We start from the raw sequence: 18,876 nt of genomic DNA on the forward strand, positions 1-18,876 counted from the left end.
GAATGGGAGATTCTATTCTAAGCCTTTGAAATAAGAATTTTATATATGTATGGCCTTTTCTCACTGCTGAATTGAAGAGCTCACTTCCTTCCTTAAATCAGCAGAAAACTATACCAGACATAAATGTTATGGTCTCCACTGTTTATCCTAACTCTTTTGTCTCTAACTCAAGTCAATGCAGTCTTGTGGCTCTCTTCCAACGTAACAGGTGATAAATATGAAGATTTTATATATCTTGAAGCTGCCCTTGGATGGTGTCAGGAAAAGAGATAAAATTATTACCAGGGTTAAATTAAGCCAGTCTCCTGCCTTAGGCTAGGAACAAATTCAATATGATATCACAGGGACACAAAGATATTTTACATAGATTATAAGAAACACATATACAAACATCTCTCTCTCTCTCTCTCTCTCTCTCTCTCTCTCTCTCTGTGTGTGTGTGTGTGTGTGTGTGTGTTTGGCAAAAAAGAAAGAAAAGAAGATAAAGAAAATTTTAAGAAGAGAAATGTATAAAAATGGCTTCTGATACTCCTCTTGCCATCTGTACATACAATTCTACCATGATAAAACTACTCTCTAATGTCATTACAATTCCCTTCTTTCTATAATCTATTCTTTCAAACCCTTAAATCCATAAATCACAAAGTCATTTTCCTTCTCATGTAAAAAGTTCATAAGGGGATGAATGTCAGTGATAACTTTCTCTAATCAAAAAGTCAATTTGTTCATCACAGCAAATTCTATCAATTTCACCAACCATTCATCCAGAGTGGATAATGCCAAATCTTTCCATATAATAATCTTGCTGCAATAATCTGATATTGAAATAATCTTCTATGGCTATTTTCTTTTCTTTTTTTGTAAATGTTATTTGAGTTTTCACAAAGAGAAAAAAAATACAAATAAAACATCTTTTTTGAAAGCAGCATAATCCTGGGTTACATTTCTTCATTTCTTCAGACACAAATTCAGGTTCATGCTCATTTTTATATTCTATTCCATATCTTATTACTATTTTACATTTTCCGCATAGCTTCTCCCCTCTTTTAATTTTCTCAATTTTATTTTAATTATCTCATCTCAATTCAAATCATTGTATTTATATTTTTTGTCTGTCCTGTTTCAATTATCTATTATCTTTTCTCATTAAACAAAATTTCTCCTGTAGTTACTGATTGGAGTATGACGCCTTTATATCTTTTCCCTAAAGTTGTAACATTCAATATAATACATAACTTCCATTCAGATTCTGCTTGGTACATTCTTAAAATACACACTGTATTCTTAAAAAAAGAAAAAAATTATAAATGTATATAATTAAAACAACATTCCATTCCAATTCAATTCTATCATTAATATTAATATTCATTAAAGTCTTAACATCTTTAACATTACTTTTCAATTAAATATCATACTTCTATGGGAACAATTATAAACTTTCCATAGTTAATTCCCCCCCCTTCACTTATATTTTATAAAACATTGACTAATTAAAATGTTCCCGTTCCTTCCTAATTCAATTTTCTCATTTATTTTATTTCACTTATTTTATTCACAAACATTTCACTAAATTACACTAACTATTTTATTCCTCATTTTAATCATACATTGTTTCCAATTTTCTAAAGTTATTTCTATTACTAATATAACAATACAATCTTATGTACCTTTACAGAATCCCTTTTTCAGTTAGATTTTCACCCATTATCTCTAAATAGGTCCTGTTTCTCTATATCTTGCTCCGGTCCTTTGTAACTTCTTTTCCTTTCCTTCTTCCCTCTCTTCTTCTCTCCCCTTTTTACCCCCTTGTCTCTCTACCTCTATTACTCTCTTCTGTATTTCCCTTTTCTATTGCTTTCCAGTAATATACTTATTTTTCGAATTATTTTTCTTTTCTTTGGTTGTTTTTTTAAGTCTTAAATTCTCCATCCTCTTTCCCCCCTTTCCTTTTTCTTCCCCACATAGAGTTACTTGTTCATTAAAGATGGCTTCTTCTTTGTCCCAGTCTTCTTGTTTTGCAGTCTTTTCTTGTTGTTTCTCATAGTTCCAAATCTCCATTTCTAGAAATTGAAAAACGAAGCCAAAGGAACCCTTCCCTTCTTGTGCATCTTCTTTGTAGTTTTTAAGTTCCATTTTCAATTCATCCAGAAGTGGTGCCATTGTATAAATTTTTAAACAACCACCCAATTGATTTTAGTCATTCAAATATAATAACCAAAAATCCAAAAATCACCAAATAATCCAAATACACGCAAGCTGTTTCTTTTTTGCTCTTTTTTTTTCACTTTCTCTTCCTGGGGTTACTATTTAGTTGCAAAGTTTCAGTTAAAATGTATCTTTTAGAAGTCTTGTTGAAGTTTTACTTTAAATTCTTTTTAATTCCAGGCAGTCTCCTCCCTCTTCCAGATCCTGCCCTTATTCTTTTTCTCTCCCTTCCTGCTTATGAAAAAGAAAGTTTTTAATGTCCAGAAATCTTTATTATCCCTTTGGCATTTTGTTTTATTTTCATCTTAATTGCCTATTGATGTCAAAGCAGATTTTTCCAATTTCTTATTTAAGTCTCTTAGTTGTCAGTATAGGGAAGGAGAGAGAAGGAAAAAAAAAAAGCCAAACCTTTCCCTTTTCACTTTCCTTCGCTGCTTCCGACTCTTCTTTGGGAGCGATGTTATTTTTTGTAAGTTTAAATTCCAGGGTACCTTGGTTGTTGCTTTTACAATTTAACCCAGTCAGCCAAAACTTTCTCTTCTTATCTTCCTCCTGCACGTTCTTTTCAGGTCGAATTCTCCTTTGTGGTGGCCATTTCTGACCACCACTGCAACCGCCTTCGGGAAAGGGAGTAATGGCCAGCTGAGGAGGAGAGATGCGGCTCTCCTCAACCCTGCTGGCGGTCTCCCCCCTCTTCACCACCTCTACTGGGTGGCTTAGCTCCGAAACCAGCTGGCTCAGGGCGTTCCAGCGGTGAGCCCAGACAGAAACCGCGCACGATCGTGGATTTCTGTCTGTTGCCGAAGCCCTTCAAACCGGAAGTCTTCTATGGCTATTTTCTAACTATTTATCCATCAATCTTAAAAACAAAAGTTCTGGCTCTAATTGAATTTTAAATCATTTTAAATCCTCTGCATTAATCTATGTATTTGAATTAATTTTTAAAGCTTTTTTACATGTCCACCAAGCATGATAAAATGTCCCTTCATGTGGTTTACATTTCCAACATACTCTGAAACGTCTTTATATATTCTAGATAATTTCTCTGGTGTCATGTACTGACAATACATCATTTTATAAAAATTATCTAAGATGATAATATTATTTAAAGCTCAACCCTTTTAACCGTGTATTTTCCCGTCGATCCATGTGTAAGTTATAACCAAAGATCTTAGCCCATTTTATCATACATTCTTTAACCTATTTTTCTTCTGTTTCACATTTCAGCAAAAGTGTATACACTTTAGCAATTACGTATTTATCATTGGTACACAACTGTACTTCAAATTCTGTCTTACTATGCACCATATCAGGGTGGCACAGTGGTTAGAATGCAGCATTGCAGGCTAATTCTGCCAACTGCCAACAGTTCAATCATGACTGGCTTAAGGTTGACTCAGCCTTCCATCCTTCCAAGATCGATAAAATGAGAATCCAGATTGTTGGAGGCAATATGCTGACATTGTAAACTGCTTAGAGAATGATGTAAAGCACCATGAAGCAGTATATAAGTCTAAGTGCTATTGCTATACCATAAGTCTTTTTATTCATTATGAATCTTTCTGATAACTGTATCTTCACTATACAATTAGAAAATTGTGAAATGGTTTATTACTACATCTGGCAAAATTAAACACTTGTCAGTACTTTAAGATTCAGGGAAGTTGCATAAATCCTCCTAGGCCTAAAACCCAACCTTCTAATTCTTAAAATAAGACATATTCCATCCTGAAAGTTGGTTTCAACACAGAGAAATAAGCAAGAAATTAGAAGGAAGACCCCTCTCTACAAACTGTTTTTCTTTTTTCACCCTAAGAAGGCATTGGATAAAACAATTTCTTTGCCTTCATTTCAGTGCCCATCATCAATGGGATGTGTTAGAATATCTATCTCCTTAATTTTAACATTAATATGGGATGTTATTAGTAACACTGCTTCACTGAGAAGAGATAGTGACTTAGTCAAAACCATCCATTAAATTCATTTCATCTGAAGTCAAAGCTGAGTTACTCAACTTCAAGCAATTATCCATTGGAACAGCTTGCCTTCAGACATTGTGGGTGCTTCACTACAGGAGGCATTTAAGAAGAGACTGGACAACCACTTGTCTGAAATGTTATAGGGTCTCCTGCTTAAGCAGGAGGTTGGACTAGAAGACCTTCAAGAGCCCTTCCAGCTCTATTCTATATCTGTCTGTCTGTCTATCTATCTATCTATCTATCTATCTATCTATCTATCTATCTATCTATCTATCTATCTATCATCTATCTATGTATGTATGTATTAGTCCACAATGTTCATTAGATCATTGTAAACCTTGACTGATTTTTTTCAAAATTGTCATTTAAAATTAAACTAAGTAAATCCAGTTTGGTATTTATTTGTTTACATTTCCCTAAATGCAATTTTAAAGAGTATAGAGTAAATTTATATTACTTATATAATGTTTTTCAAGTCCTATTGTTTACTTTTTTGGTCTAAGTGGATCCTGCAAGAAACTACTTGTTCTGGCCTTGGAATCCTGGTGTTTGTGTGTGTGTGTGTATGTGTTGTGCATGTGATTGTGTGCATGTATAAGCAGTTCTATTTCAGAATCAGACATTTCCAAGAAAGCACTCTCACTTTTTGAGACGGGGAGGGTGGGGGAGAAGCAAGCTAACACCATGTTTGTTTTATGGCCTACCTTTTCTGTAAAGCAAGCTGGTTAAAACAACAGGATTTAATTTCCAGATTGCCAGGGCAGCTGAAGGCGAATGTGGGGTGCTCTTTTATTTTTATCTTTCAATTCCCTCCCTTCAAGTTCCTGTAGGTGTTTCTCTTTGCCACTGTGCTGTTCAACTTACTGGCCTAAAATATTGCAGGTGATTTATAGAACCTGATGGGTATTGTATGGCTGATGATTCATGGAACTTCATTAAATACCAAGGAGGTGCCTGCTTACTGTCTGTGTGCACTGCACATGAGAACTTTAGCACTCCCCCTTTGCAAATTACCCCCATTAAAGTCCCAGACAAAGGTCCTCTCAGTAGCTTACATATTTTCCCACATGTGAGGGAGCAATTGGAAACTTCCTCTTGATAACTAAAAACTTTTGAATGAGAATTTATGAGAAGGGTCTTTTGGCCTCATTGCCTCAGGGTTGAAACAGATCCCAGTACAAGCGCTCCTTTGATGCAGGGAGCTGCACTGGGTAACATTTTTGAACAGGATCAAAAAGAGTAACGAAGGGACAATGTGTAGGAGACCTTCCCCTGTCTCAAGGAGTCAAGTCTATTCCCCCCCCCCCCCCGCCCCCAAAAGCTAAAAATATAGAAATCCACATTTGACTGTAGCAGCAAGCCGTATTTTCTTTTTAAATGTAGTAAAATCTTAAGATTTTTCTAAGTAGCGGGAGGTATTACAACTTCCTTTTCTTTAGGGTCCTGACTTTGAAGTTATAATTGCTTTTTGTGGGGGAGGGCAGAGAGAGAGAGAGAGAGAGAGAGAGAGAGAAAGAGCTTGCTCAATATGTACTTAAAGAAAGTAAATTAAAGTCTGATGGACCTAATCCTCACAAGTTACTGTATGGACCCCTTTTGAGAAAACATTTTTAAAAGCTTAATTTTTTTTTTCCCCAGGGGTTTCCTGTTTGAAAATTACCCAAGGGTCAGAATCAGAATGGAAATCCTTGTTCATAAAAGTTCAAAATAGATGCATGAACAGTATACTAGAAGCCTCTCCAGTTTTCCTGGCGATTCTCTCCCTCTTTCTCTCCTACTGAAGAAGAAAAGTTACTCTCCATTTTATCAGTATGTGAGAAAATATGTACTGAGAAGAAGACATTTTATCTCCTCGGTTACAATTAGGAATTAGGAAATTAGGAAAAAGTTGCAAATTGAGAATTTTTTTTTAAAAAAAACCCTGTATACATCCCTTCCTCTTCGTTTTCATACTTTCAAGCAGAATGGGAGGATTCTGGAATGTTCAATATTGTGTGTTTTGTTACAACTCCTACAGGGAGTAGCCCATTCCATCTTAGTCCTCCTCTTCAGTCCTTGCACCTGCACTAAAATCACATTTTCTCCATGCAACTCTGTTTTGCTGCTGGCAAGGAAAAATGACAGTGGATGAATTACTGCAGAGTCATCGTTTGAGTCTTCTTTGTAAAAGTTCTGTTCTGGAAAAAAAAACCAGTTTTTTTCTTTTACTGTTAAATTAAGTGTAATGAAAAATAATGAATTAAAATACTCTTTCCCTCCTTCCAAAAAGAAGAAAAATATGTGGCTAGAATTCTTGTGTGGTGTTCTAGCACTTTCATTAATTCTATGAAGGCCAAGGGCTGCGTGAAAGTATAACGTCTTCATTCATTGTCCTGTTGTGTTGCTGATGAGCACCAGACTCCTTGGCTTCCATAGTTGAAGTAAATCTCAAGGCAAGACATCCTGGTGGTTCAGGAAGCCTGGGAGAATGCAGAAAAATTGAAAGATGTCTAATTGAAAAGAAAAGCAACATCTTTGTTACCAATGACAAAATTAGACTAACTCTCCAAAGACAATCAGCAGATATTTGACATTGTATTTTCACTAGCGATGATTTATGCTAGTTTCTTACATTCATTAACCCATCAGATGACTTGTTTTATTTTTTTTTCCTTTTGATTTTCATACTTAGGGTCCCGGGATATTTGCTGATCTTGTTGAACTTTTGTTTCCTGTCTTTTCCCACTGAGTTTCACATTCTGATAGGGTAAGCCATAGATTGTGGAAACCAAAGTGGCCTTATGTATTTAAATTGTTCTGATTTATTTAGCTGCAAAACCACTACTATGTAAGAATGCTTGCTTACTTTTACATGAACAGTAATTTATCCAAAAAGAGATCTTATCACAATTATAAATATTTCTTTCTTCCTTGCATTCAGGAATCATTTCACAGAATACTCGTGGTGGTTTTGCTTTCTATAATGTCAATGTAAATACTACAGTGTACTCATTTCCCCCCTCTTCTCTGTGTTTGGTATTATTTTTGTTCCTGCTGATGCTCTGCTTATTCTGCTGTTGCCTCTCTGTGATTCACATTCTTGCCTTTTGGGTTGGTTTTGTTAAATCTGAAGTAATTGAATGTGATTTTTTAAAAATATATTTATTCAACATTTGTAAATATATATAAGCTGAATGCCATACATATAAGTACCATGAAAACTTAAGAATATATATATATGTATGTATCTTAAGTTTTGCTGGTACTTACATGTATGGCATTCAGCTTTGTTTGGGTATTTTCCCACGTCATTGTAGTTGTGCTTTTAAAGTTGTAGCAACGTTTGGCAGAATCTCATCTGCCATCATCAGGCTTCTCTATATATATATATATATATATATATATATGGTGTTCATTGGTTGGAGTATTTTCCCACGTCATTGTAGTTCTTTTAAAGTTGTAGCAACGTTTCAGCAGAATCTCATCTGCCATCATCAGGCTTCTGTATTGTGTCCGTCTGTGAGTCAGACTTTTACAGTGGTTTCAGATTTAAATTTGGGGCAGCCTATTGCTGTGCCAGAATGGTTTTTCTTCATCCTGATTGGTTGGGAGTCTTGGTCTGTGTTTATTGGTCTCGGAGTTTGCTGTGTTCTGCTTGATTGGTGTCTCTAATATCTTCTGTCTGTTTTTGGCTCTTTTTGTATCTTGATTGGCTGGCAGCATTGTGTTGCTTTATTGGAGGCCTTTAGTGCAGCTTGGCTTCGGGTAAATGGACGGCTATCATTAGTTAGGAAGCTGGGTTTCATCTGGGTGCCTGGTTGGGATGTGTTTGAGCTGGAAGTATCAGGGGGATCTGTTTGTGCCCAGGTGTTTGCCTGGCTTGTGGTGTGGAGATTTTTTGTTTGTGAGTGCAGGCTTCCAAATGATTGACAGCCTGGTGGAATCATCTCTTCTATTCATGCTTTCTGATCTTTTTCAATCTCTATGGCTTCTCTGATGATTCTGTGATTAGGGTTTTCTATAGTGGCCAGGGTTTTGGTGCCATTGAAGTTGATGCTATGACCTGTGGCTTCCATGTGTTGGACTAGTGAGGAAGTGTGTTCCAGCTTTTTGACTGCATTTTTGTGTTCATCCAGGCGGGTGCTTATTCTTCTATTGGTCTGTCCAATGTATGTGGCCGGGCATGATGCACAGGGACTTCGTATATGCCTTGGTTTTCCAGGTCAATTTTATCTTTGGGGTTGCTAAGGATGGCTGCTATTTTTCTGTCTGTTTTGAAGGCAGTCCTGATGTGATGTCTGTGTAGTACCTTACTAATTTTGTCTGTAGTACCTCTTATGTAGGGCAGGACAGCTGTTCCATAGGTCTGTTCATCTTCTGGGTCTCTATTATGTTTCAGTGTGTTTTTGTGGATCAAGCTGGTGATTTTGCTTTTGTGGAGCCGTTGGCTGTCAGTACTTTAGTCAGGGTGCATAGTTCAGTCTTAATGTGTGTCTTGTCTGCCAGGAGTTTGGTTCTGGTAATTAGTGTTTTAGCCACGGAGTTTATCTGTGCTGGGTGGTGGTGGGATTGGGCGTTGAGGTAGCGGTTGGTGTGGGTTTTCTTCTGGTATATGGTGTGTCCTAGTGTGCCATCTGTTTTTTTGTAGATTAGTACATCTAGGAATGGTAGTTGTTTGTTTGTTTCTGTTTCCATGGTGAACTTGATTTTGGGTGTGCGCTGTTTAGGTGTGTTAGGAAATTGTTTAGGTTTTCTTGTCCATGGGGCCAAATCACGAATGTGTCATCGATGTATCTTAACCATAGTTTGGGTTTGAGGATGGCATTGGCCAGGGCTCTGGATTCGAATTCTTGATGCCATCCTCAAACCCAAACTATGGTTAAGATACATCGATGACACATTCGTGATTTGGCCCCATGGACAAGAAAACCTAAACAATTTCCTAACACACCTAAACAGCGTACACCCCAAAATCAAGTTCACCATGGAAACAGAAACAAACAAACAACTACCATTCCTAGATGTACTAATCTACAAAAAAACAGATGGCACACTAGGACACACCATATACCAGAAGAAAACACACACCAACCGCTACCTCAACGCCCAATCCCACCACCACCCAGCACAGATAAACTCCGTGGCTAAAACACTAATTACCAGAACCAAACGCCTGGCAGACAAGACACACATTAAGGCTGAACTATGCACCCTGACTAAAGTACTGACAGCCAACGGCTTCCACAAAAGCAAAATCACCAGCTTGATCCACAAAAACACACTGAAACATAATAGAGACCCAGAAGATGAACAGACCTATGGAACAGCTGTCCTGCCCTACATAAGAGGTACTACAGACAAAATTAGTAAGGTACTACACAGACATCACATCAGGACTGCCTTCAAAACAGACAGAAAAATAGCAGCCATCCTTAGCAACCCCAAAGATAAAATTGACCTGGAAAACCAAGGCGTATACGAAGTCCCTTGTGCATCATGCCCGCCACATACATTGGACAGACCAATAGAAGAATAAGTACCCGCCTGGATGAACACAAAATGCAGTCAAAAAGCTGGAACACACTTCCTCACTAGTCCAACACATGGAAGCTACAGGTCATAGCATCAACTTCAATGGCACCAAAACCCGGCCACTATGGAAAACCCTAGCCACAGAGTCATCAGAGAAGCCATAGAGATTGAAAAAGACCAGAAAGCATGAACAGAAGAGATGATTCCACCAGGCTGTCAATCATTTGGAAGCCTGCACTCACAAACAAAAAAATCTCCACACCACAAGCCAGGCAAACACCTGGGCACAAACAGATCCCCTGATACCTCCAGCTCAAACACACCCCAACCAGGCACCCAGATGAAACCCAGCTTCCTAACTAATGATAGCCGTCCATTTACCCGAAGCCAAGCTGCACTAAAGACCTCCATTAAAGTAACACAATGCTGCCAGCCAATCAAGATACAAAAAGAGCCAAAAACAGACAGAAGATATCAGAAACACCCATCAAGCAGAACACAGCAAACTCCGAGACCAATAAACACAGACCAAGACTCCCAACCAATCAGGATGAAGAAAAACCATTCTGGCACAGCAATAGGCTGCCCCAAATTTAAATCTGAAACCACTGTAAAAGTCTGACCCACAGACGGACACAATACAGAAGCCTGATGATGGCAGATGAGATTCTGCTGAAAGCTACAACTTTAAAAGAACTACAATGACGTGGAAATACCAACCAAGCGAACACCATACATGTAAGTACCGAAAACTTAAGAAATATATATATATATATATATATATATATATATATATATATATATATATATATACACACACACACACACACACACACACACATTTTACAGCATTGTTTGAGCAATAGATACACTTGTACTTTCCTTCTAATACAGTGTTACTATACATTGTCATAGTAACTCCTTCGTCCCTTTAAAGTCTATATATTCATACATATAGTTTATTTACATTTATTTACACGTCACCCTTCTTTTCAAAATGTTATCAAATCATCAGATATCACCTTTTCTTTATCCAATCGTACCAGATATCCCATGTTTTGTAATATTCACTGTCTTGATTATCTTTTAGCAATTTAGTTAATCTATCCATTTTGGCACATTCATGAATCTTATTAATTATCATGTTTTCTGAAGGGGTTATAGCCAATTTCCAATTCTGAGTAAAACTTATTCTAGCTGCTGTTATAATATGCAAAATCAAATATTGGTACTTCTTTTTCATATTTGGTTCTGGCATACCTTATAGAAAAATTAGAATTTGGATAGAGGAAATAACAAAACAGAAAGTAAAAATCGAACCGGAAATTTTTTGAATGTGATTTTTTAAAATTTGCTTCTATAATATGATTATGAGCGAGCTAACTGGTTATCGTGAATGATGACAAGTGACATGTATATTCAGTTGACATTGATGGAACTTTTCAGATCCACACATGATTTAGAACGCATCTTTCTATTGCCCTCTTTTACAGATTTCAAGCCGCACATTATTTTGTTAAATGTTGTTAAAAATGTAATGATGAAATTAATGCCAAAATGAGTGGGATTTCCCCTCCCTTTCCAAAATTTTCTCTGGCATTTTCACAGGACTCACCTATGAATATGTTGGAAGCAATACGTATATGTAGAATAAGGCAAGGGTCTCCAGCCTTGGCAACTTTAAGACTTGTGGACTTCAACTCCCAGAATTCCCCAGCCAGCAAAGCTGGCTGAGGAATTCTGGGAGTTGAAGTCCACAAATCTTAAAGTTGCCAAGGCTGGAGACCCATGGAATAAGGCATACATTACAATAGAATGGCCAGGAACTCCTAAATGGTGGTGAGGACATGCTGAGCAGAAGGGAGCCTCAAATCAGCCAGACAGCTGATTTTGAGGGAATAGGTGACCACTCAGAATGCAATGTGAGATGACAGGCAGGGAGTCTAGTAGATTGGTCTCCCAATTCCCCTCATGAACCAGGTACGGTCTGTCCATGCAACTGCTTTCTGCCCTCTGTATAGTTTCTGCCCATGCCTTGGTGCTGCTGTAGTATGCTTCCGCATGTCCGTGTTCTGTTGGCAAAACAACCTGTGTGGCCTTCTGTCAGGTGAGCCTCACAAATTCACCACCTCTAGAGTAGTGTTTCTCAACCTCAACAACTCTAAAATGTAAGGACTTCAAATCCCAGATTTCCTCAGAGAGAGTGGTGACTAGGGAATTGAAATCCATGGCTCTTAAAGTCACAGAGGCTGAGAAAAATTCTTCAAGAGTCATATATTTATTTATTTATTTATTTATTTATTTGATTTGCCAATTGTTTACAAGATAATAAGTATAAATGTATACATAGTTGTGAATACATATATGTTATCTATGGTTACATATAAGAAAAATAAAAGAATAAGAGAAACAATAGGACAGGGACGGTAGGCACGTTGGTGCGCTTATGCACGCCCCCTACAGACCTCTTAGAAAGGGGTGAGGTCAATAGTAGACAGTCTAAGGTTAAAGTTTTTGGGGTTTGGGGAAGAAACTACAGAGTCGGGTAGAGTATTCCAGACATTGACCACTCTATTGCTGAAGTCGTATTTCCTGCAATCAAGTTTGGTGCGGTTTACTTTGAGTTTGTATCTATTGTGTGCTCTTGTGTTGTTATGGTTGAAGCTGAAGTATTCATTGACAGGTAGGACATTGCAATGTATGATTTTGTATACCATGCTTAAGTCAGACCGAAGACGGCGTAATTCAAGGTTTTCTAGTTCTAGAATTTCAAGTCTGGTGGCATAAGGTATTCTACAGTGAGTAGAGGAGTGGAGAACTCTTCTTGTGAAATATTTCTGGACTTTCTCAATTGTGCTAATATCAGATACGTAGTGTGGGTTCCAGACTGATGAACTGTATTCGAGTATTGGTCTAGCAATGTTTTGTATGCTCTGGTTAGTAGTGTGATATTACCAGAGAAAAAGCTACGTAGGATTAGGTTAACAACTCTTAATGCCTTTTTGGCTATGTAGTTGCAGTGTGCTCTAGCACTTAGATCATTAGAGGTGAGTATTCCAAGGTCCTTTACAGAGCTTGGGTCATCAACAAGATCTTGACTATTCAGCTTGTATTTTATTTTTCTGATTTTTTTTGCCAATATGTAAGACAGAGCATTTATTTGTTGAGATTTGAAGTTGCCATTTGTTTGACCATTCGGATACATAGTCAAGATCTTTTTGTAGGGTAGCAGTATTGTCTGTGGTATTGAACAGCTTTACATCATCAGCGAAGAGAACGCAATTGCTCTTAATATGATCACAGAGGTCGTTTATGTAGAGTATGAAGAGAGTTGGTCCTAGAACACTGCCTTGGGGAACACCACTATTGACAGGTACTGGATTTGATAGGACGCTCCCGATTTTGACCATTTGTTGTCTGTTTGACAGGAATGCTTCTATCCAGTTATTCAGTTGTCCAGAGATACCATAGGATTTTATTTTTAGGAGTAGTTTGTCGTGTACCACTGAATCAAAGGCTTTACAGAAGTCTATGTAGATTGCGTCTATTGTTTTGCCCTGGTCGAGTTGTGTCATCCATATGTTTTTGCAGTGTAAGAGTTGCAGATTACAGGATCGTTTTTTTCTGAAACCAAATTGTTTATTGGAGAGTAGGTTATTTGTCTCTAAGTGAAGGATGATGGATTGGTTAATAATTGATTCCATGACTTTACAGGTGACGCAGCATAAGGAGATTGGCCTGTAATTTTCAACTAGGCTTGGGTCTCCTTTTTGAAGATGGGGATGACTGTGGCTTGTGACCATAGGTTAGGCAAGGAGCTGGTTCTGAAAGATTTTTCAAAGATTATGCTTAGAGGTTTGGCTATGGCAGTGGATAGCTTTCTTAAGAAGTAGGCACATATTCCATCCGGTCCAATAGATAGAGATGGTTTTAGGTTGCGTATTGCTTTTTCAACATTGTCTTCTGTGAAATCGATATGTATTAGATCATTGTTGTTATCTGTGGTATGGCTAGGAAATATTGGGCATGATCCATTGCTGTTTACAAATACTGAGCCGAAGAATGTGTTAAAGATGTTGGCTTTAATGGTGTCGTCGTTGCAGTCTTTACCATCAGGTCCTATCAAGGGAGGGATGGACCTTGAGTCTTTTAGTTTGTTGTTTACAAAATTGTAAAAAGCGCGGTGGAATTGGTGCTTAGAAGGTTTTCCTCTTGTTTAATGTGATAATTGGTGCATTCGGTCTTTATCTGGTGGCATAGATTTTTGTATCGGTTTTTGAAATTGGCAACGTGACCAGATTTGTTTTTCCGCCAGAGTGATCTCTTTTTGGATTGAAGTTTCCTTATTGATATGGGTAATCTGCTTTTTTGTTTTGTTTTGGGAGTTGTTGTTGGTACATATAGTTTGATGATTCTTTTGACTTCAAGTAAAAATATGTTATAATGGTCTTCAACGGTATTGCATCCAGTGAATAGAGATTGCCAATCAAGGGATGAGAGATCGTTGTCTATAAGATCATAGTTGCCTTTTTTGAAGTTACAATAGGGGATTACATCATTGTGGTGATTTTTGTGTGGATGTATGTTGAGACAAAAGTCGATCATATTGTGGTCACTACTGGAAAAGGGTTCTTTAGATTGTATTCCGTAGATTAGGTTCAAACTGTTGCAGAAGATGAGATCGAGGCAGTTGTTTAGTCTAGTGTTGTTGGTTACTAGTTGTTCCAGTCCCAGATTTGTAATAGCATTGTAGAAGGTTGTGTGTATGATTTCAGTTGTACAATCATTTAGGGTCCAGTTAATATGAGGTAGATTGAAATCACCAAGAAGGATAAAAGGGTATGGGCAGGATGCAGCCCATGTTAGTAATGTATTTAGCTTGTTTACATGTTCGATGTCATAATCAGGTGCTCTGTAACATAGTAAGAATCGAATTGTGATATTTGAGGATAGTTCACAGATGATGGTTTCAGGAAGGGCAAACTCCTGGGTAACTTGGATATTTTTTAGATGTAAGGATTTTTATAGAATATAGCAACTCCACCTCCTCGACGATTTTCACGATCTGATCTGTAAACATGATAGTCTCTTACTGTGGTAATGGAGTCGGGAGAGATGCATTGAGCCATGTTTCACAGACAAATATAATGTCGAAGTTAGCCATATTTAGGAGGAAGAGAAATTCAGGTATTTTATTCACGAGGCTTCTTGCATTGAGTAGTTTGCATTTAAGGCCGGCAGTAGTTGGAATTGAGGTAGTTGGGGGCGTGCGTGCCTAGTCTTGGGTGATGGTGGATGGGTTGAGGTAGGGTTGTGGTTGAGGGTAAAAGCTGAGTATTGGGTTGAGTGGTTTACTTTTGATACAGTCAGCATGGTAGTCAATGTACAGGTCCTTCTCTCCATTGTCTAGACGGTTTTTGAGTTCGATGCGGAGTGCACGGGAGCGGGCACGTTGCTGTATGGTTAGGTCAGGGCGGCAACGGAGGTTCTTATGGATGGTGTTGGTTTTGGCGAGTGAGTTTATAGTATAAATGAATTTACGTTTGCTTGATTCATTTTTGCAAATGACCCTGCACAAGCGTGGGGCCACAGAGCCATCTCTATTTTTGAGCTCTCGGTCAATGCGGGAAATGTCAAGTATTTCATCAGCGGAGATGGTTGATGCTTGATAATTTCTGATGATGTTTCGGACAGTTGTGATGTCATCATTGACATTGATGTCTTCTAGACCAAATAAGATGGCGTTTGGGCGTTTCCGTTCACGCTCAACGGCTTCTCTGATGAGAATTGGGATATCAATATTTGTCTGGGTTGTGTTTATTTGTGGATTGGGTTGTGGATTGGATTGTGGTTGATTGGTAGAGATGTGGTTTGTAGCTATTGGATGTTCAGGTTTTTGCGTTGTGTCCTTTTTTTCAAGGTTGGATATTCTTTCTTTTACGGCGTCCAGGGATGCTACTATGATGTTGAGGGATGTTGTAATGGTTTCGATGGTAGGGGATGTTTCAATGGTTTCAATGGTATTTGGTATTCAATGGTATTCAATGGTATATTCCTGCAGGTTATTCTATAGTCTGCCCACAAATAACTCCTCTGTCTTTTTGCTATTGGCTTTGAGCTCAATTCTTCTGACTATCTGTCAGCTCCTGATCCTGCAATTTCCATGGCTTTTTGCTCCATTCATAGACCAGCAATCCAGCTTTGTCACACTCTCCTCCCCATTCATAGCCCTTTGTGACTCCAGAGGATGCCTTCAGCCACTGGAGTTAGCTAGTGTATTTGATTGTCTTGTAATGTTATTCTTGGTCTCAGGAATGATCAGGGTGACCCTTGCTTCACCATCTGGACCTCACATAATTGGAGATCTCCAGAATAAAGAAAAAAGAATGCCAGTTCCAAATAAAACTGCTACCCTCAGGATATTTGCTCCTGTCTTATGGCTACCTGAGATTATTATGACCATATGCAGGGCATAAAATTTAGAAATTAGTAACATTGTTCCCATTCCTGCAGTCATCACATGGTTTTAATGAAGATAACATGATCTCATAGAGCTTTCTTTTTGGGTTGGATCAGGAGTAGATGTTTAATTCTGTACAGTAGCAACACATTCCTGTAATATTACTAGACAGATTTTTTTTCAAGGAGTAAAGAACCAGTTGTACATTGAATCTGTGACTGTGAGTTTCACTCATTTTCACTACCCTAAGTCATAACTACATTCTCTAGATTTCCTCAAAAAGGACTTGAAGTCATGGGCACAGCTAATGCTTATCATGTATCTTACGGGGTAAAATAGTATAATGCTGTGAGTTGGAATCACTTGTTTCCAGAAGTTGGGGATGCTCCAAGAGTGGAGGTTTTTAAGAAGAGATTGGACAACCATTTGCCTGAAATGCTTTCATGCTTGATCAGGGGATTGGATTACAAGACCTCCAAGGTCTCTTCTAACTCTGTTATTCTGTAAATACATTTATCCCTTCACCTAGTTTTAAGGCACCGAAACATGACTCATATCATTTAAATCTTGATTATTGGCACATAGATGCCATGTCTTTAGGTTATGCACTGCAAGCTAGGATTTGTACAAAAATACAGAACATGTTAGTGCAAACTAAACAGATGCTAAAACTTTTTTTTTGATATTGGACACAGAAATTCATTTATCACATGTAAGGCCCATAGATTTTGGCTAGCCTTCTCATGGCATTATATCCGCTAATAGTCTTTTATAGCATTATTGACAGCTTATTAAAGAGGAGCTGTGCCTATGGAGTGACATGCCCAGGGTGCAATTATTTGTTTTGATTCTGACTGGTACTTAATTTTAACTAGGCAACTACTATTCTTGGGCTTCTTGAAGTTATCTAACAAGAAGAATTTTGACAAGTATGATCTATATATTTCTTTCTTCAAATATTTGTGTTTTGTTCATTTTCCAAGAGGCATTCTTGGCAAATATGTTATCATATAAAAATGTAAACTAATTAATATTAAAAGATATTATTCTTACAGAGATGATAATATATATTTTAGGAGAAGAATTACTGCTATTTAGCCTGGCTAATTGTTCTGTATTGGAACTGGGACCTTTTTTCATACACAGAAGGTTTCTGACCCAGCAAAGCCCTAATGGACTCAGAAGGGAGGCAATCTTTACTGATTTTTCATCTCTTTGTAATTCTAGATGGAGCTGAAAATCTGCTCAAGGAGATGTCTGAAATAAAATGGTCAAGAGGGCTGCAGAACAAGAAGGAATCAGTGAGAATTCAGCAGGGTTTTGTATAAGTTGTGGTCTTCCAGAAAGGCAGACATTTTGACTCCAACTTGTAGTTTTGAATCTATTCCTTTTTTCTACTGATTTTATAAATTTTATGTCCATAATCGGTGCATAATGGGTTTCACACTTCAGGGTCCATAAAAGATTAAAGAGCTATATTGAGTCTTTAGTCCGTCTAAACTCTTGGATTTAATAGAAAAGTGTTTGAGAAGCATTTGCTTCCGTTACTTGACTGCTTTCTGTTTTTATTACTTGGTTGCTTGACTGTTACTTTCCAAAGATTGGTTCACCGAAAATAATCTAGGTTTCTACACATATAAATTGCATTGATATGATTTATTCCATGATATTTTTTTTATTGAATATTGACTATTGTCCTTGTTTTGATTGTTTCTCAATTCATTTTTTTAATTTCAAACTGCTTTCTAGATTGTTACATATTTGTTGGTTTGATTTTTGCTCAAGTGAATAGAGGAAAGTGACTAAAGACTTCTTAAATTAAAATTAATTTAATTGATACTTAATGAGTACAGAATTTCACAATTTTTCATTGCCTGATGAAATCATACATGTGACAGCACTGTAGCTTCTAGCAGATTATTATTATTAAATTTATTTGCCAGCTATCTAGATATGGGGCTACTCTAAAAGTCTATGTCTATGGACTATGGTTCCTTACCTAGGAAATAGTTTGAATTATATGGGACAGATACATATGGAAGCTATGTTGCTTCAGATAACCAAATCTATATTGAAATCTTAAAATCCTGGACTATAAACAGTGATTATCTGTGACATCAAATCTCAATTGGATTTATTTTCTTGATAGAATTCTGGAAATGTTTGGGCCATAAAATGAAATGGTTTTCAATCAGCCATATCATGTCTATGCTGCCTTTTCTTCTATTTGGTTCACATCATGCCATTCAAATCAGTTCACTTTTGTTTAGGCAAAGCTAACTGATCCCTCAGGCATTTATATAAAATATATCAGGAATGTACATTTATACATGAGTAGAATTCTGGACTTCTATGTGCAAATCAGACTTCTCATCTTGGACTGTAACTTAGCCAGTTTGGCCTTTGGTTACAAATCATTGATTATAAAGGGCCCTGACAAAGAATCACTTTATGGTAAATTAAATGTTATATTCATGGAGTTAAATAAGCACAATGTAAAATGGTATGTTTGTCGATACAGCGTATTAATGCAGATCCACAATAGCCTTGCTATTTGGAGCATTTGAGTGACTCACTAAGATTGTGTGCTACCTGCTTATTTTTAAAACCCACTTTTGATTTTAACAAATATTTGCATATATTTAAATCAAGACACATACAAATTGCAGCGATGCATTAGACATTTCCATATTTTACTCTTATGTTTCTCTAAAGGAATCT

At 37.3% G+C, this 18,876-nt stretch overlaps 1 long non-coding RNA gene across 1 annotated transcript in view; it reads left to right on the forward strand.

Annotated features, from left to right (window-relative positions):
- LOC148133337 (uncharacterized) overlaps nt 1-18,353 on the forward strand; it is a 55,059-nt gene extending 36,706 nt beyond the window's left edge. Inside the window, exons 4-5 of the long non-coding RNA XR_015746680.1 lie at nt 6,856-6,930; nt 17,383-18,353. This is a non-coding gene — a long non-coding RNA (uncharacterized LOC148133337). The remainder of the gene's footprint in view (nt 1-6,855; nt 6,931-17,382) is intronic.
- The last annotated feature ends 523 nt before the right edge of the window (nt 18,354-18,876 follow it).

Source organism: Notechis scutatus, chromosome 1 (genome assembly GCF_049901735.1).
Source record: "Notechis scutatus isolate UNSWTSFEM ecotype Mainland chromosome 1, rNotScu1.2, whole genome shotgun sequence".
NCBI lineage: Eukaryota > Metazoa > Chordata > Lepidosauria > Squamata > Elapidae > Notechis > Notechis scutatus.